The sequence below is a fragment of the Callithrix jacchus genome, chromosome 2 (genome assembly GCF_049354715.1).
Source record: "Callithrix jacchus isolate 240 chromosome 2, calJac240_pri, whole genome shotgun sequence".
Taxonomy (NCBI): Eukaryota; Metazoa; Chordata; class Mammalia; order Primates; family Cebidae; genus Callithrix; species Callithrix jacchus.
The window spans coordinates 46997106-47018492 of NC_133503.1; positions in this window are offsets into that span (position 1 = coordinate 46997106).

Here is a 21387-nt window from a genome sequence, read left to right on the forward strand (position 1 = left end):
TTCATATGTTATGATTTTTATTGTTACATATTGTGCTTTATTATGTAATATTTATCTCAGCCAGAAATATCTCATTTTTGAATTAAACCATTTTTATAGCATTCTATTGTAAATATAAAATTTTAAAGTTGTTCCACTACACTGAAAATAGACCATCTTTATAGACTCTGACTAATACAAATGTCATAAATTCTCTCACTGCTAATTTATTCCACTTTCTTCTGGAGGAGAGTTTGTATTTATTTCATGATGTCTGTAGATAGTAGATTGGAGAAGATGTGGGTTTTGGTTTTGCAGACTGACAAACTTTGGCTTCTCTGGTCTTTGGGGGTTTTGGGAAATAATAGAAATAATAAGATCTCATCCCCACACCCAGTATCCTGGATCATAAGCCTGAATCTTGAAAGACAACATATAACAGCAAGGATATGTCTCTACAGATAAATACAGCTAGCTCTGTATCCTTATCCAGCATCTAATTCTGTCTAGGCCGCAACTCCAACTCTCATATGTAACACCCCCTTCACTCCAGTTCAGTCCAACCACTCTTCAAAATCTGCTAATTCCCACTTTCACACACTCCACTAGGGAAAACCTGTCTTCCAGGGCATGAAGTGGATTATCTGTCCCATCTTTAATTCTGGATTATGGTTGTGACCAATCCCATTATCTCTATTCAGAATTTGGAGCAATCAATCAGTATGTGGAAGAGATACCTGCATTTCTGTGTTCATTGCAGCATTATTGTATAACAATAAATGTTATACATATACACAATGTAATACCATTCAGCCATTTAAAAAAAGAAATTCTGTTATTTGGGACAATATGAATGAACATGGAGAACATCATGTTAAGTAAAATTAAGTCAGGCACACAAAGATAAATACTGCAAGATCTCACTCATACGTGGAATCTTTAAAAGTAAAACTCATTAAAAGCAGACCGTAGAATGGTAGCTACCAATGGCTAAAGAGAAGAAGAATTGCAAAGATTTTGGTTAAAAGACAGAAAAGTACAGGTAGACAGAAGGAATAAGCTCAAGAGGTCCATTGCTCATCACGATGACTGTAGTTAATAATAATATATTGCATACTAGAAAATTTCTAAGAGAGATTTTTTAAGTGTTCTTATCACAGGAAAATGATAAGTAGATAAAGTGGTGCATATGCTAATTAGATTGACTTAGCCATTCTACAATGTGTACATATTTCAAAACATCATGTTGTATAATATGAACATACACAATTTTTATTTGTCAATTTAAAAAAATAGAAAAAAGGAAAAAAAGAGTGAGAATGCCTTAAGAAGAAGCTACTGTCCACATGCTCTGCCAAATACTAACAGGGATTGAATCTTCCAAACAGGAGCATTGAAGCTTCTTATGTCATCAGTCATTATAACGTGGGAACCAGGGCATCTGGAAGGAAAATACTGAGGGATGGCTCACTTCTCCTGGAGATTAAACAGCAGCCCATGACATTAATGTCACCTTTTCTAATCCTCCATCATCATCCTTAATAAGTCACAGATATTTTTTACTTTTCCCATAATGCTACATTCTCTTCATTTAAAACACAAAATATTTTGGAGCCCTATTTACTCCTTTCCATCCTCATTTCAGATCTTAGAATGTTGAGAGGACATTTGACAAGAAATTGACAAAGTTGACAAGAAAATTTAGGGTAAGAAGAAATGGTAAGACCCCATAAGAGGGAGAAAAGTACATAAAAAGACTCCAGGTACATTGTCTTATTGAAGAAAAAAATCTGCCCCCAATACAATATTTGCAAAGCTGTTTTCCCTGCCACTTATTAACATTTATGTGCATGGCCCTGTATTAGAGAAAATTATATGTTAGTCCAAACTGCACCATTTTGTAAGTTTCCCTTCCATTTTGCAGACCTTGGTCAGAGTGAAACATTCCATGGGGGTTCAGACCATGAGAAACATCCTGCCTAGCCACCTGACCACAAAGCACAGGAGCATCTTTTTCATTCCCTGCTTAAGGAACACCCCTCTTATATCCTGCTGGGCAAAAGTCCAAGGAACATCCTAACCACATCCCACCAGAAAAAGGGCCAAACCACCTGATCATAGGAACACCTTATCAATATCCTCCAGGCAGCAAGCCATACTGCCCAGACCCCTCCCACCCAGGCCTATAAATTACCCCAGCCTGTAAGCAGCAGTGGGCTCTGGCATTAAGCTGGTGCCCAACTTCCACAGGTTGCACCAGCAACAAAGCTGCATTGCTGCAGAGCCACCAACTCTCTCTCTCTCTCTCTGTCTTTTTTAAATTTATTTTTTATTTTTTTATTTTTTTGAGACGGAGTTTCACTCTTGTTACCCAGGCTGGAGTGCAATGGTGCGATCTCGGCTCACTGCAACCTCCGTGCCCTGGGCTCAGGCAATTCTCCTGCCTCAGCCTCCTGAGTAGCTGGGATTACAGGCACACGCCACCATGCCCAGCTAATTTTTTGTATTTTTAGTAGAGACGGGGTTTCACCATGTTGACCAGGATGGTCTCGATCTCTTGACCTTGTGATCTACCCGCCTTGGCCTCCCAAAGTGCTGGGATCACAGGCTTGAACCACCGCGCCCCGGCCTCTCTCTCTGTCTTTAATTCTTGCCTTCCCTTCAAAACCTAACGTTACATACAACCCTGTTCTCAGGATCTTAAAGTCTAGGACATGTTTTGAGATTAAAGAGAAACCCCTTTGAGATTCTAGTAAAAGGACAGAAAATTATACATATGTTCACATATACTTCATATTGTGGGTAAAATTTAAAGGAATCTGTAGGTACTCTAATGAATGTCTTTCAATTATAACTCTGAAACTTTAGTCTAGATATAACATTTATAGATATATGGATACTTTGATCCAGAAATTTCACTACCATTAATGTATCCTCTTAGTATAATATCACCTATACCAAAAAAAGTCATAGGAAAAATCTCTGTTTCAAGGCAGAATATGACACTTGGGTGCAGGTGGGAGAGAATGCCATGAAAGGACAAATTTTTTGAAAGTGAATGTAACCATCACAGAAAGTATTACCATATCCAGGTAGGCTTCTACTGACACTCCTAACTGGTCATTCTAATAATCTTAAATACATTCAGCTTCCATGGAGTCTTGTAAGTCCTGATTGTGATCCACTGCTTGAACTTTGACAGCACATCTAATATTTCCAACAATGCCCAAATTTTATTTTGTATTTCTCTCACTTAGAAGTTACTAATAAAACATTGTCAAAGCTAAACAAAGCTTGACACTACTCAAGTAACCAGGGTACATTTTATCAGTAATACTGTTGCTATAGGGAAATAGCTAGTGTAAACCAAACGCAACTTTGATTTGTACAGAAGTGACTGAGTGTTTGAAGAGGAGGACAGGGTACAGAGAGTAGAGAAAGGTAGGGGCTTGAGCAGTCAGGGAAGTCAGAGTTCACAACAATCAGGGCAAGAGGAGTTAGTTGGGTTTGTTAACTGGTGTTTATTCCAAGAAGAAACAAACTTCTTATTTATGACCAGAGCAGATGTGCAAGATAAAGTGAAGCTCCCACTTAAGCGAGGCCCTTATCCTCTCATGGGGGCTGAGAACAAAATGGAGTGATATCTCCATAAAGGCTTGCAGTTCAGAGACAGTGCTTAGGTCCTTGAGGAAATACTTTGAAGTTTATATTTTAAACGGAAGAGAAAGGATTTGTAATTGCAAGCTTTCTAAAGTAACTGCTTAACTAAGAGGGGTCTTAGGGGTCTATCTGTCCATCACCAGGTTTTGGCTGGAACAAAGTAAATTCTCCCAGCAGTGTTAAGCTTTTGTAGGCCAGCATTTTAGGGAAGGCTGGAGTCATCCTAGGCATGTGACCTTGAGCTGTTGGAAACTATTTGCTAGGGTTTGTTCAGATCTCTTAGTGCATTTCAGTAAATATGGGGAGGAGTAAACAAAATCTTAGGTGTTGAGAGTCTGCAGTTTTTCTAGGCCTAGGTGAGAATAGGACTCAAGAGAGCCTGACTAGTTTTGGTCTAGGAGAGAGTCTTTGTCACTGCAGAAATACCTCACTTTGCTGCATTTCATTTTATTGTGCTTTGCAGATATTGTGCTTTTTAAGAATTGAAGGTTTGTGGCAATCCTGTGTCAAGAAAGTCTACTGGCACCATTTTTCCAATAGAATGTGATCATTTTGTGTCTCTGTTTCACATTTTGGTAATTTTCATGAAATTTCAAACTTTTTCATTATTATTATATCTGGTTTGGTAATCAGTGATCTTTGATACTGCTATTTTATTTTTTTGGAGTGCCATGAACCATGACATATAAGAGAGTGAACTTAATTGAAACATAAATATTGTTCCAGCTGCCCTGCTGAGTAGCTATTCCCCCATCACTCTCCCTCTCCTTGGGTCTCTGTTTCCCTGAGACAGAACAATATTAAAATTAGTCCAGCTGAAAACCGTGCTATGGTCTCTAAGTGTTGAAGTGAAAAGAAGAGTTGCAAATCTCTCATTTTAAATCAAAAGCTAGAAATGATTAAACTTAGTAAGGAAGGCATGTCAGAAGCTAAGACAGTCTATCATTGATGAGCATTTGGGTTGGTTCCAAGTCTTTGCTATTGTGGACAATGCTGCAATAAACATACGTTTGCATATGTCTTTATAGTAGAATGATTTATAATTTTTTGGGTATATACCCAGTAATGGTATTGCTGAGTCAGATGGTATTTCTGGTTCCAGATCCTTGAGGAATCGCCATGCTACCTCCCACAGTGATTGAACTAATTTACATTTCCACCAGCAGTGTGAAAGTGTTCCTATTTATCCACATCCTCTCTGGCCTTTGCTGTTTCCTGACTTTTTAAAGATCACCATTCTAACTGGTGTGAGATGGTATCTCACTGTGGTCATTTGAGAAGTGTCTGTTATATCACTTGCCCACTTTTTGATGGGATTCTTTTTTTGTTGTAAATTTGTTTAAGTTATTTGTAGATTCTGAATATTAGCCTTTTGTCAGATGGATAGATTGCAAAATTTTTCTTCCATTCTGTAGGCTGCCTGTTCACTCTGATGATAGTTTCTTTTGCTGTGCAGAAGCTCTTCAGTTTAATTAGGTCCCATTTGTCAATCTTGGCTTTTGTTGCCACTGCTTTTGGTGTTTTAGTCATGAAGTCTTTGCCCATGCCTATGTCCTGAATGATATTGCCTGGGTTTTCTTCACGTATACACCATAGCATACTACCCAGCCATATAAAAGGATGAGTTCATGTCTTTTGCAGTGACATGGATGAAGCTGGAAAGTGTCATTCTCAGCAAACTAACACAAGAACAGAAATCCAAACACCACATCCTCACTCATAAGTGGGAGTTGAACAATGAAAACACATGGAGACAGGGAGGGGAACATCACACACTGGGGACTGTCGGGGTGTGGGGTTAGGGGAGGGATAGCATTAGGAGAAATACCCAATATAGATGACAGGTTGATGGGTGCAGCAAACCACCATAGCACATGTGTACCTGTGTAACAAACCTGCACGTTCTGCACATGTATCCCAGAACTTAAAGTATAATAAATTAGAAAAAAAAAAAAAAAAGCTAAGATAGGCCAAAAGCAAGGCCTGCTGCAACAAATAGCTCAAGTTGTGGATGTGAAGAAAAAGTTCTTGAAGGAAATTAAAAGTGCTACTCCAATGAACACATGAAAAAGAAAACAAAATGGACTCTGCTGATATAAACTTCGAGTGGTCTGAATAGAAAATCAAACCAGCTACAAAATTTCCTTACGTCAAGTCCTAGTCAAGAGCAAAGCCTTAATTATCTTTAATTCCTTTTAAAAAAATATGTATATATACATATATATATATATATTATTGCGTTTAAGGTTTTGGGGTACATGTGAAGAACATGCAAGATTGTTGCATAGGTACATACATGGCAATGTGGTTTGCTGCCTTCCTCCCCATCACCTATATCTGACATTTCTCCCCATGTTACCCCTCCCCAACTCTGTGAAGGGTAAGAGAAATGGAAAGCTGCAGAAGAAAAGTTAGAAGCTTAGCAGAGCATATTTATTAAGGAAATAAGTCATTCCTATAGCATAAAAGTGCAAAATGAAGTATTGATGAAGAAGCTGCAACCAGTTATCCTGAAGATTTGCCTTAGATAATTGATGAAGGTGGCTACACTACCCAATAAATTTTTAATGTGTATAAAAAAGCCTTCTGTTGGGAGAAAATGCTGCCTAGGACTTTCATAGCCAGATAGTGGAAGTTAATGCCTGGTTTCAAAGCTTCAAAGGCCAGGCTGACTTTCCTGTTAAAGGAAAATGCAGCTGCTGACTTTAAGTTGAAGCCAGTGCTCACTGACTATTCTGAAAATCCTACTGTCCTTAAGAATTATGTTAAATCTACTCCATCTATGTTCTATAAATGGAATGACAAGGTCTAGATAACAGCACATCTGCTTACAACATGATTTACTGAATATTTTAAGCCCACTGTTGAGAACTACTGCTCAGAAAGAAAAAAAAGATTCCTTCCAAACTATTGATGCTCATTGACAATACATTTAGTCACTCAAGAACTCTGATGGAAATGTACAAGAATAATGTTTTCATGCCCAGTGACATGACATCCATTCTGCTGACCATGAATCAAGGACTAATTTTGACTTTCAAGTTTTATCATTTAAGAAATACATTTCATAAGGATATAGCTGCCATAGATGGTGATTCCTCTGATAGCAAAGTAAATTGAAAATATTCTGCAGTGAATTCACCATTCTAGATGCCATTAAGAATATCTGTGATCCCCATCTTGGTCAACATGGTGAAACCCCGTCTATACTAAAAATACAAAAAATTAGCTGGGCATGGTGGTGCATGCCTGTAATCACAGCTACTCAGGAGGCTGAGGCAGGAGAATTGCCTGAACCCAGGAGGCAGAGGTTGCGGTGAACCGAGATCCCGCCATTGCACTCCAGCCTGAGTAACAAGTGCAAAACTCCATCTCAAAAAAAAAAGAATATCTGTGATCCATAAGGCGAGGTCAAAAGAACATTAGCAAGAGTTTAGAAGGTAAATCAAACTGTCATCGACAACTCTGAGGGGTTCAAGATCAGTGGAGGAAGTCACTGCAGATTTGGTGGAAATAGCAAAGAAACTAGAATTAGATCAGAGCCTGAAGATGTGCCTGAATTGTTGTAACCTCATGATTAAACTTCAATGGATGATGAGTTGTTTCTCATGAATTACGAAAGGAGGTGGTTTCTTGAGATAAAATCTATTGCTGGTGAAAATATTGTAAACACTGCTGAAAACACAATCAAAAGTTTAGAATATCATATAAATCTAGTTGATAAAACAGTGGCAGAGTTTGAGAGGATTGACAATTTTCAAAGTTCTTTGGTTAAAGTTCCATCAAAAATCACTGCATGCTAAAGAGATACCTTTCTTGAAAGAAAGAGATAGTTGATGCAGCAAACTTTACTGTTGTCTTATTTTCCAAAATTTCCACAACTACCCTAACTTTCGTCAACCACCGCTCTGATCAGTAAGCAGCCATCAACATCATATCCTTCACCAGCAAAAAAATTACAACTTGGTAAAGGCTCAACTGATTGTTAGCATTTTTTAGCAAGAAAGTTTTTTTAAATTAAATTATATATATATTGTTTTTAGACATAATACTATTGTACATTTAATAGACTACAGTGTAAAGATAAAGATAATTTTTATATCTACTGGGAGACCAAAAAATCTGTGTGGCTTGCTTTATTGTGATAATAACTTTATTTTTGTGCTCTGGTAATTATTCTGCAACATCTGCAATGTATGCCTGCATATCAGACATGAGTAAAGCTAAGTCTTTTGAATGCACAATACACTGACTGAGTTTAACGTGGATATAACCACAGGTTTTCAGAGTTGGTTGGGGACTCAAAGATCATCTAATCCATCTCTGATTTCTTTCACAATATTCCTAGTGAACAAGAATCTACAGCATTTTCCACAAAAAGAAAACTCACTTCATGATGAAGCAACAACTTTGCTATAGAGGTCCGATTGATAGGCAGCTCTGCTTACCTTAAATCCACAGCTACATATATGATGCTTTCAACCTTCAGAGCCTTTCATGGCAGAATAGGTTTTTACTCTCCCAGTTAGTCATGTAAAATGCATATTCTGACTTCTACTCAATGCATTCTCAATTTTTTCCTCCAAAAAAAAAAAAAACTTCAAGTTACTTGAATCATTTCTCATGTCCTGTTTATTTTTTTATTTTTTTAATTTCTTTTACCCTGGGTCATTTGGTCTGGACATGCTACATTTTGGCAGAATGTATGTTTTAAGTATGTAGATACAAGCATAATTAATAAAGCCTTTTGATTGGCTGATAAATCTTTTTATAGACTATATCTGGGCACTGCAAGGACTGGTGTATTCCTTGTATGAATACGGTGATGGTAGCAGCTAAGGAGGAGTAGGCAGTGGTTCTCCCTCAGCCCTAAGGCATACATTTATCCTTTTGTCTTCTCTTCTGATGGGAGCTCTGCAAAGGGGTCTCTGCATGTTCAAATAATAGTTATTTCAACTTCAACATTATTATAAATCATGGGTGGGGGGAAGTTAAAGACAATGTGTTAAACATATTAATTTCTTCTTATTATTGAATTCAAATTCAATAAAAATGATTACATTAAGTTCCAGCGAGGTAAGTTTACTTATTTTTTTAAATCCACTAAAGTAAAATGCATGATTTCTCCAAAATGCTGGATGAATTGTGAGTTGCTCTACAATTTGGCTAATGATGTGGAATCTTAGGTCTATTTATTAATTTAGCAATTATTTATTAAGTAGTTCCTACTCTGGGCAATGCATATAAGGGGTTGGATAAGCAAATAAAAAATATAGGCAAGAGCCTGGTCTTTGTGGAAGCTGAATTCAAGTGGTGCGATACAGATAATACACAATACAAATAATTGAATAGGCAATGTCATTGAGTCAGAATGTCAGTAATGAATGCTATCATAAAAATGAATTACAAAGTCATATGATAAAAAGTGAGGCATATAACAGGAATTGAATAAATAGATGTTGAATGAAAGTTTGAGACTATAGACTCCTGGACAGAGACACCACTTGAAATCACTGGAAAAAACACTTCCAATAAAAAATAAGAAGAGAGAAAGAAGAAAATAAAAAGGTGATTTAAAAAAGAAACTAGATGGCAGAATTTTTCAACTCAGTCCCATGTAGAATTCAGTATAAGACATTTAGCCTAGTTACAGACGATACAGGCTACTACTTGCTTGATTTCCAAATTGAAGGTTTTAAGAAAAAATCAACAATTTTATATAATACTGGAATTAAAGAAAACAGAATCATTTAAATCATTAATCATTTAATGTGTAAACGACCAGCTATTCCCTCTTCACTACCTGAGCTTTTTGCACTCCCAGACTGGTTCCTTCTCATAATTTAGGTGTTTATTCAAATGTCACCTTCTCTGAGAAGTATTCCGTAGTCACCCAATCCAATTCATCCCCCATTTACATGTTATCTTCTATCTCAATATCATGATACATATTTTTTAAAATACTTGTCAGGATCTGAAATCATCTTACTATATTTCTTGATATTTTTTTTCTTACTCTACAAGAAAGTAAGCTTTATGAAGTAGGGATCCTGTGTGTCTTTTTCAACTCTCTATCTCTAGTGTGGGAAACACTGCCTAGAATAGAGAAGGGAAATAGTAAAACTGATTATTACTTGGTGTTTCATTTTTATTAAGCAAACTTGTGTTAATATGTCAGAATATGGAGGACTTACAGGAATATGTACTATAAGGAAAACCTAAGAGATCTAATCATCTGGAGAAACAAAGACCTTGATAGGGCACTCTAGAACTACCTTTGCAGGTTTAAAGGGCTATGCTCGGAAAGAGGGTACAGATTTGTTCTGTTGTGTTCCATTGTTGAGAACTAGAATATTGGAGGCTACATCCCAGGGGAGATCTGTTCAATGTGATAAAGAACTTCTGAGCAGTCCAAGAAGGCCAAAAATTTGATGACTTTCTTTAGTGACGAGTATGGAAAATTAAAGTAAATCCTTATTTTTCTTTAATGTCCAAGAAAACACTGGCACGCTCATGACATGAACTCATCCATTTTTATGGCTGTATAGTATCTCATGGTATATCTGTGGCATATTTTCTTTATCCAGTCTATCATTTATGGGTATTTGAGTTGATTCCAAGTCTTTGCTATTGTAAACAGAACTGCAATGAACATATGTGTGCATGTGTCTTTATAAAAGAACAATTTATAATCCTTTGGGTTTACATCCAGTAATGGGATTGCTGGGTCAAATGGTATTTCTAGTTCTAGATCCTTGAGGAATTGCCACACTGTCTTCAACAATGGTTGAACTAATTTACATTCCCATGGATGAAGCTGGAAACCATCATTGTCAGCAAACTGACACGAGAACAGAAAACCAAACACTGCATGGTTCTCACTCCTAAGTGGGTGTTGAGCAATGAGAATACATGGACATAGGGAGGGGAACATCACACACTGGGTCCTATTGGGGGGTTGGGGGCCAAGAGAGGGATAGCAGGGGGTGAGCGGATTGGGGAGGAATGACATTGGGAGAAATACCTAATGTGGATCACCTGAGGTCAGGTCAGGAGTTGGAGACTAGCCTGGCTAACAAGGTGAAACCCCATCTCTATTAAAACTACAAAAATTAGCCAGGTGTGGTGGTGCACCTGTAGGCCCAGGTACTAAGGAGGCTGAAGCAGGAGAATCACTTGAACCTGGGAGGTGAAGGTTGCAGTGAGCTAAGATCATGCCACTGCACTCCAGCTGGGGTGGCAGAGCGAGACTGCCTCAAAAAAGAAGAAGAAGAAGAAGGCCAGTACCAGTAGTTGAGGTCAGAAAAAGTAAAACCAGTGAAGGTTAGTGGTCAGTAAGACCTTCAAGCCATAAAGTTTAGCACTTTAAAAAGTGTCTTGGAACACAGTAGGCACTAAATAAGTATTTATTGAATAAATTCTGACCAAATCATCTTCTACTTAAAGTAAATCTACTCTTTAGTATTGTCAGACTTATTTGTAATTGCCTGACCACTAGTCTTCTCTCTGCTAATAAAATTCATGTTGAAAGAATGACTGGTGAGCTAACTGGAGTTTTAAGACACAGACTTTAAAATAACTAGTTAACATGCTCAAGAAAACAGATGAGAAGATGGACAGAATTTTACAAACAGATTTTAAAATATTTTAAAATCAATGTAAATTCTAGAATTTAAAAATACAATTATTGAAATTAATTAATTTAATTGATGAATGTAACAGCAGAATATGGATTATAGGACATAGATAGAGAGAACATTAAAAAAAAAAACCAGGAAGATAGGCCAGTAGAGAAAAACACTGACTGGATATCAGGGATAAGAAAGAATGGAATACACCGGAGTTGGTGGGTGGGAGAGGTAGGGGAGGGAGAGCAGGGGGTGAGGGGATTGGGAAGGGATGACATTTGGAAAATACCTAATATGGATGATGGGGGGATGAGAGCAGCAAACCACTATGGCATGTATATACCTATGTAACAATCTTGCACGAACTGCACATGTACGTTAGAAGTTCAAGTATAATAATAATAAAAAAAGAAAACACTGGCACCCTTTCGACATTATTAAGTATTCTATAACATGATAAATAAACTGCAGCCAGTTAAGTTTTGGAAAAAGTTGAGTTAAATAAAGTGAAAACTTTCCATATTGGAAAAAAAATGTAATTGAACCTTTAATAAAATAAAATGTACTGAGAATTCCTCAAAGAGAAATGCAGTACCCAGAGTTTACCATGTCTAGTTGATCAGGACATCTTATTTTCAAGAAACACTTATTAACATTTTCTGAGATACCAGGGTCTTGAAGATCAAAAATCTATGGTTCTCTGCATGTGAAAAGAATGGGTGAAAGATATGAACTGACACTTCCTAAAAGGAGACATTTATACAGCCAACAAACATATGAAAAAAAAAAGCTCATCCTTACTGGTCATTAGAAAATGCAAATTAAAACCACATTGGGATACCATCTCATGCTAGTTAGAATGGCAATCATTAAAAAATCAGGAGACAACAGATCCTGGAGAGGACGTGGAGAAACAGGAATGCTTTTACACTCTTGGTGGGAGTGTAAATTAGTTGAACCATTGTGGAAGACAGTGTGGTGATTCCTCAAGGATCTAGAACTAGAAACACCATTTGACCCAGCAATACCATTACTGGGTATATACCCAAAGAACTATAAATCGTCTATTATAAAAACACATGCACATGTATGTTTATTATAGCACTGTTCACAATAGCAAAGACTTGGAACCAACCCAAATTCCCATAAATGATACATTGAATAAAGAAAATATGGCATATATATACCATGGAATACTATGTAGCCATAAAAAAGAATGAGTTCATGTCCTTTACAAGGACATGGATGAAGCTAGAAACCATCATTCTCAGCAAACTAATACAAGAACAGAAAACCAAACACCTCATGATCTCACTCATGGGAGAACACGAGTGGGAGTTGAACAATGGAACACATGGACAAAGGGAGGGAAACATCACACACCAGGGACTGTTGGGGATGGGGGGTAGGGGAGGGATAGCATTAGGAGAAATACCTCATGTAGATAACAAGATAATGGATGCATGTTCTGCACAGGTACCCTAGATCTTAAAGTGCAATTTAAAAAAAGAATATGCATATTGAGGGTCTGGAGGTAGAATGTCATGGACAGAATTTTGTCTCCTTAAAATTTATATGTTGACCCCTGATTAAAACAACAACAACAACAAAAACTTCAGCTGAATTGCGTTCAAAGGAGTTGAGTTTAATTGTGCAATGAATGATTTGCAAATTGGCAGCCTCCTGAGCAACAGTAGGCTCTGAGACTCTGGCACAGCCACTTGGTGGAAGAAGATTTATAGACAGAAAAAGTAAAGTGATGTATAGAAAATGGAAGCAAGGTACATAAACAACTGGACTGGTGACAGCTCGGTGCTTGCCTTATTTGAACACAGCTCAAACAGTTGGCTACATTTGAGTGGTCAAAACTCAGTGATTGGCACAAGTGTATGCTATGGTCTGTTTACACCTCCATGTGTTATAGTTCACAATGTACAGAGAAATCTTTAGGCTAAACTTAAAATATGTAAAGAGGCATCTTTTAACTAACACCCCCAATGTGATTGTATTTTGAAATATGCCCTTTAGGACAGTAATTAAGGTTAAGTGAGGTCCTAAGAGAGAGGCTCTAATCCGATAGAACTGGAGTCCTTGAAAGAAGAGGACAAGACATCAGGGGCATGTAAGCAGAGTAAAGACACAGTGAAGACAAACTGTCTGCAAGCCAAAGGGAGAATCCTCAGGAGAAACCAGACCTGCTGGCATTTGGATTTTGGATCCTAGAAATGAAAAAATTTCTGCTGTTTAAGCTACTCAGTTTGTGATATTTTGTTACTGCAGCTCTACAGACTAATACATTTCTTGTTGTTGGCTAACTCTGAGGTTACAGATATCTTTTCAGCACTGAGCACAGGAAACATGATTATTAAATTTTTTTATTTTTTAATTGACAGATAACATTACATGTTTTTATCTTATATAATCTGATGCTTTGAAGTACATTTACAGTAAACCTAGCTAACTAACAAATGCACTACCACTTCTAGTTATCATTTTTGTTGTAAGAGCACATAACATCGACTTTTTGACATTTTTTAAGAATAAAAATGAATATGTCATCATTAACTCCAGTCACCCTGCTGTGTAATAGTTCTGCTGAAGTGTGTTTTTTCTATCTAACTGTAATTATGTCTCCTTTGACCAATGTCACCCCATCTCTACCTTCTTCCTAATAACTCTAGCTTCTGCTATAGGCAATGTCCTACACTTGCTTCCCTGGCCTTCTCCCAAGAAAGTATCTCTCTCTTTCCAAGCTGTGCTGCCTGGGGTTAGAGGAAGGAGATGTGGGTAATATAAAACCATCTTCAATATATATTTTCTTCTTATTATTTTTAAACTAGGTACTCTTACCTGGTTTATTTAGCACTTATCAAGATTCTTCCTGTATGGATAATTGTTACCAATCAATGTTTCTTATAGGGGGACAATCACTGGAGAATCCTACTCTGCCATCTTGCTCTGCTCCTTCCTAGTAAACATAATTTTTACCAGTTGGGGCTGTGTGCGTGTGTGTGTGTGTGTGTGTGCATGTGTGTTGGGAAAAGCAGCAAAGGAGAAAGAACTTACAGAGTGTCAACATATATTGGTTATGAGTAACACATAAACAAGGAACAACAAACTGTGGAAGGCCGCAGGAGCCTCTGGGGAGGAAGGCCTCTCCATGCCTCATGTTCTGGTGCAGGGTGACCTAGGCTCTATTACCATAAACACTGTGCTCAAGGACATAAAACCCCTTCATAGCACTATGATGTGCCCAGACTCATAGGCTTCTTGTAAGGTCTGTGTTCCACCAGCTGTACATAGATCATAAGCTAAAAATAATCACATGTTACTGGTTTGTGAAACTCCCAAACCATCACTGTTATCAATCCTTAGGATGACATACCAGTCTGGCTCACTGATTCACTTCCAGTTCACTGATTCACTCCACCATCGCTGGACCCCTACCCTATAGATCAAAGTGATTATAATCAATAAATTGTGTGGATGATCAGAGCTAGGGGTCTTCACTGTTTCCTCCAAAGCAATAAAGTGATGGCCCTCTGGTCCCACTTTCTCTCTTAATCTGTCTTTTTCTCATTCCTTTGTCCCACTGAATGTGGGGTACCCACGGGTGTGATGTAGGGCTGGTTCTCTACAAATGTGTGTATGTGTATGTAAAAAGTCTTCATCCAGATACTGTGAGGGCCCCCAGGAGCAACATAGAGAAAACAATAGTTGTTTCATTCCTCCAAATTACCTTATTCCATGATCGGAACTATTTAGCCTCAATGGCCCAGAAATAATGAAAGGCATTCAAAGAATAAGATCCCTGGATGTGCTAACTCCCTGCTCTCATGAGATACAGGGAACAGAGTCTTGCCAGATAAAGTCAATATGCAGATATCCAGATGCCTAGGTCATTGTGCCTGCAGTGGTCACGACAGCATGATCACAGTTGGGACTATCTTGAAAAAGAAAAAAGAAAAAAGCTGGGATGTGAAGGGCTCACATAGGGAAAGAAGAAGAGACAAATCTAGGCCGGTGATTTTTAAACTGTCAAAAGATTCCTTGAGAGTGCTGGGTGGTTTTTTTGCTGGATGTCAAGAAGAAAAGCATCCTGGTAGGATAAGTGAGAGATGCTGATGCAGCAATGGGGAGGGAAAATCGGAATCAATTAATAAAGTTCCAGCCTCTCCTTCCCACCTAGCCTCACTCCTCAGCCTTATTTATTGTATATATTAGTGTACTAGGGATGGCTTTTTAACTCAAAAATGTGAACTACCAATCTTGGCTAATCTCACTAGATGCAGGGGAAGTAGAAAGCTCACATTGGAGAAGGGGTTGTCACAGCATTTGCTACCTAGATAGATAGATGAGGATGAGGAACAGGACAGGAACCCTTGGCACCTGGCTTTCAGTCTTCCTCTCTCCCCACTGGAATGCACCCTCTTTCCCAATGATCCTCACAGGTGAAAATGTCACACACTCTACCCTAGTGTTCGGCTCCCTCTGCTGCTCATTCAGATCTTTAGCTGTTCTTCCTGACTGCTATTATTCTGCAGTTATACTATTATTATTTCAGTGTCCAGTGAATCTAAATTTAAATCTAAACCTAAAAGGTAGATTTGTAGACTCTACCTTTTAGGTTTAGATTTAAAGGTAACACACCAGAGTGATTAAAAAGCATTGGCCCTTTACCTTAAGCTAGCCACATCTCTTAAGTGCCCATTATTGCAACTAAATAGCAGGGAGAATAGCCATTCTTATTTCATAAGACGTTTTAAGTATGAAATGAGATAATGCACACAGCAGGCGTAGCACACTTTTAGCACATGGTAAGTGCTGAATATATGGTTAATTTTCTTATCATAACAGTCCATCCTTAGAGTCACTATTCTATGACTGGATTCCTGCCCTCCAGCTAACTAACCCAAGAACTCTTCATACAGGCCCTGTTCCAATTTAATTCCCTCACCCTTCTCTAACCCTCTAAGGAGTTATCCTGCTCTTCCTTGTGACACCCCACATTTATAAGGGAAAAAATTCCCAATGCTCTCAAATTTTCTATTCATTTTTATGCTTTTCTGCAAATCCTTTTCCCATTTGTCCTGAGAATACTTGCCAGTAGCACTTGTGGCTGCAGCATTTACCCCAAAAAGAATTAGGTGACAATGCCGTCAACATTCCACAATTGTCTTAGTCCATTCTCACACTGCTATAAAGAACTACATAATACTGGGTAATTTATGAAGAAAAGAGGTTTAATTGACTCACAGTTCTGCAGGCTTAACAGGAAACATGACTGAGAGGCCTCAGAAAACTTACAATCATGGCAGAAGGCAAAGGGGAAGCAAGCACCTTCTTCTAATTGTAGCTGGAGAGAGCGTAAGAGAGAAGGGGGAAGTGCCACATAATTTGGAACCATCAGATCTCATGGGAACTCACTCACTATCATTTCCCCTAGAACAGGTAGGGGAAATCTGCCCCCATGATTTAATCACCTCCCACCAGGCACCTTCTCCAACACAGGGGAATTACAATTTGAAATGAAATTCGAGTAGGGACACAGAGCCAAAGCATATCAACCAGGATACTGTGATTGAAGTAGACACAGAAATGAAAAGAAAGAAAACTAAGAAGCCATATGTCATTGTGGATAACAACAAGAATATGGGAGCAGTGGACTTGGCTGATCAGACTTTTGCTTATTATCCAACTGAGCTGAAAGGTTTGGTATAAGAAATTCTTTTGCCTCCTTCCAAACATTACAGTGCTGAACTCCTACATCCTGTTCAAGAAGGACAATCCTGAGCACATGATTAGTCATGTAAAATTCAGACTGACATTCATTGAAAGAATGCTGGAAAAACATCACAGACCAGGGCAGCAATGTCTTTGAGGTCGTCCGTCCTCTGATGATGTCACTCCTCTTTGCCTGTCTGGAAGAAATGTCCCCAAGAGCATACCACCAACATTAGGGAGGTGGAATCCAACTGGTCACTGCAAAGTTTGCTACTTACACAATGACAAGGATAGCAAAAAGATCTGGAGAGAAATGAAATATTTTTATGCAGAATATGATGTTTTGCTTTGTGCTATTCTGTACTTCAAAATTTACCAAACGAGAATAAAATTATTAAATACTGATCATCATATACATTTCTGTTACCTCAGGATTAGAGACAAGTTCTGTTTAGAAATAACTCCAAGAACAGTTTTTCTATTTTATTTTCACACCAAAAAATCAGATTTACTTCAGCCTCAAAGAGTGTGTTTATGTAAAATTAAACGAATTTTGGCAGCAAGCTGCACTTTTTTTCCTAAATGGGAAAAGAGCTAATTTTATTCTGCCTTCCTCATGATGGAACCAGGACCATAGTGATTCTCTCTTACAAGGCCTTAAGTTTGTCTCCTTGCAAGACTACGAGGATAAAGGAAAAAACTATCCTCATCCTGAAATGGACTGCTTTTATCCTCACAGGTTTTGACTCTCACTCCAAAAGCCTCTTCCATAATTTGTCCCTCAGTATCCAGCTGGAAATTTTCCTGTCTATATAAATGGCTTCCAAAACCCAAAGCAACCCCTCTCCTGGTCCCTTGACCTCCCCTTTCCTCATGCTTTTCAGTTGAAAGAACTTTATCTCCACCCACTGGATACACCCTGAGAATCATTATTTCAGCCCTACCCCGAGAAGTTGTATCTGACAACTTGACTCTTAGCGCCTACTGTCTTAATAATTGTTCTTTTTTCTATACCTATCACAGTTCACCTAAACCTTGATCTCAAACACTTAACTGCTTGCACCTTGTATAATCCATCAGAACCTTCTGAAACATTTAACTCTCTTCCAATTTTTGCCACCTCCTAATGCAGTCTTTATGGTACCCTCAAGCCTCTGATGTATATACTCCCTATCTATAAAATCACTATTCCCCATTTCTCACTCCATGTCACACAAACTCTGGGAGAAATATGCAGAAGAGTACTGATTGGGCCTTCTAAAATCTAGTTCTAACTTTCCCAGCTGCCATTAAACTTTAGAACCATTGCTGACTATCTGACATGCTACCAGGTCTTCTATCATCTTTCTCAAGCTTCCAGACCAACCCAGCTCTCCCAGTGCAAAAAGCAAACCAACACTGAACAACCAGAGCCTACCTCGCAGTGGGCTCTCCACATCTCTCCTTCCTTAACCTGCAAAATATGCCTCTTATCCACTCTACTCTCTCTCATGTATCAGAGAAAATGGTTTTTCATCTGTGCTCTTAACCTTATTTTAAATCTTTCTACATGCCTTTAATTAGCCACTCTCAACTTTATGTCTAAATTTTCTTCTTCTCTTCAGTTTTAAGACATGCTCAGTCTATTCTAGATCTTTCTGTAGCCTCAGATTCTTCCATTCCTCTCCGCTCTATCAAACATTTTTTAAAAATTCTGCGATCCTATCTTTTACCACCATTTTGACCACTCTTTGACCCTATTCCTACTCCTCTTTATTGCACTTTGAAAACAAAGGGCATTTTCAAACTGCAATAAAGACACCTCATCTTGAACCCTTTTTCTTAGGATTAATTCTTTTCAAACATTCATGGCAAAAAATGAAACCTACAATTACTTCTCCTTATTGAAACCTTTACTTTGCTTCTTTTCCTTGACTGAACTCAGCAGTTTCCTCTATTAATTGTATCATGATCCATGGAAGATTACTTAAATCCTCTGAGTCTTAACTTACTCACTGGCAAAACTAGGGTAATAAAAATTCCTTCCTTAATGAGCTGTTATGAAGAGCACATTCCATATTACTAGCTACCATATATCAAGATATAATTATGAACTTGGCACCCTGATACACAAATACACACAAACCACACAAACACGCCACACAGACCACACCTCACAGACATGCATCCATAAGAGATTATATGCACAGTTGACCCTTGAATAAAATGGATTTGAACCATATGGTTTCACTTATATATAGATTTGCTTCTACCTCTGCCACTCCTGAGACAGTAAGATCAATCTTTCCTCTTTCTTCTTCTCCTTAGTGTACTCAAGTGAAGTTAATAAAGATGAAAATCTTTATGATAATCCATTTCCAATTAACTAATGTAAATATGTTTATCTTTCTTATAATTTTCTTAATAACATTTTCTTTTTTCTAGCTTACTTTATTGTCAGAATACAGTATATAATACATGTAACATACACAACGTGTTAATCAACTGTTTGTGTTATTAATAAGGTCAACAATAGGCTATTAGTAGTTAAGTTATTGAGAAATCAAAAGTTGAATGTTAATTTTTCAACTGTGGGGGGTCAGCACCCCTGGCTCCCAAGTTGTTCAAGAGTCAACTGTGTAATATATGTGTGTCTGGAAAATCTAAGTTAACACTCAAAACAACCTATAGAGTAAATATCATTTCTGTTGTAAAGATCACTAAGTATCAGATGTTAATCTCAATACTAAAAAACACACAGTCAACATTTTTTAGAAGAAAGATTCTAAATGAGATCTACTCAATTAACCACTATATTATATTGCCTTCCAAACTAATATAGGAATCAAGGTTTTAGGGGATTATGCAATATCATTTACTATTTACTTAATATACTTTGTAGATGCTATGTTTTAGAATGCACTAAAATAAACCTGCCAAGCATAAACTAGTGGGACAGTCTACTGCCTTCCCCAGGTCTTCTTATATATGTCCTTAAGATCAATAAGTAAACTGCAGCCATTTGGACAATTGCACATGGACAATACAGTTTACAATCTAATGTCAGCAACTCAGAGCATTAACTCTTGGTTTGTCAATGATAATAACAATCACAATAACATTATTAAATGCACTATGCTTTAGAGCAGACTTTTATGTATATGGTTCCAATTATGTGAACTCTATTGTGGCTAAGAACAGGCCCTATTGGATTAGGATGAAACTCAGTCTCTGGGATGATCTCTCTGCTGTTTGCAACTATTCTAGTTCTCCATCTGACCTTCAGGGGGCAAGGTCAGACTGTGTATTAGTCTGTTTTCAAGCTACTGATAAAGACATACCCCAAACTGGGTAATTTATAAAGAAAAAGAGGTTCCACATTGCTGGAGAGGCCTCACAATCATCGCAGAAAGTGAATGGCACGTCTTACATGGCAGTAGGCAAGAGAGAATGAGAGCCAAGTGCAAGGGAAAACCCCTTATAAAACGATTATATCTGGTGAGACTTATTCACTATCATGAGAACAGCATGGGGGAAAACACCTCCATGATTCAGTTATCTCCCATGGATCCCCCCAACAACATATGGGAATTAGGGGAGCTACAATTCAAGATGGGATTTGGGTGGGGACAGAGCAAAACCATATCAGACTGATTGCACTCACTCCATACATAACAAAGCATGTAATGGCTGTAAGACCACAAGGAGAAGTGACAGTAGCATTGCTCTGGGCTGAAAGTTTTCATTGCTAACATGAGAACTGAGAACTCATCTTCACTTCACCTTGACTACAATATTTCAAATAGTGACCACTCTGTCCACTTGGCATCCACAGTGAAGGCAGTACAGCATGATCAGCGGACCACCATACATGTGTAGCTTGAGTAAGAAACAAAGTTTTAATTTACAGATATCTTGGAGTTATATGTTATCACAACGCAACCAAGCCTTCTTCAGGCTCACAGCATGTAATGACTTATCCAAGATTATACAGGTAGAACATGTCAAAAGTAGTATGTTAATGATCTTCCCCATACCTCATAAATGCTAAAGTCACTGTTCCTTCTATTAGGTCTCAGTTTGCTTCATTGGTTCATTTCCTCAAAAATAAACAATATTTCCCCAGGTACCAAGATATAAACATAGGTGTAATTAGTCTAATCTGGGTTTAATCAATTCCAGTTTTGTAAAATAAAAGAAATTTCCACTTATTTTATAACTAAGCCAAGAAGCTCATACTTAATCTCTTCTAGTATATGAAGTTCAGAATTCTTAACAGTCCCACCTTTGGGGCAGAGAGAGAATACTTATCTCAATTAACCAAATCACTGGTCAGATAAGAGGTAGCAGTTAAGTAACAAGGACTGTAACACAACCGCCCAGGGTGTGACACTGTGCTTTGCGATCCTCTGGATGA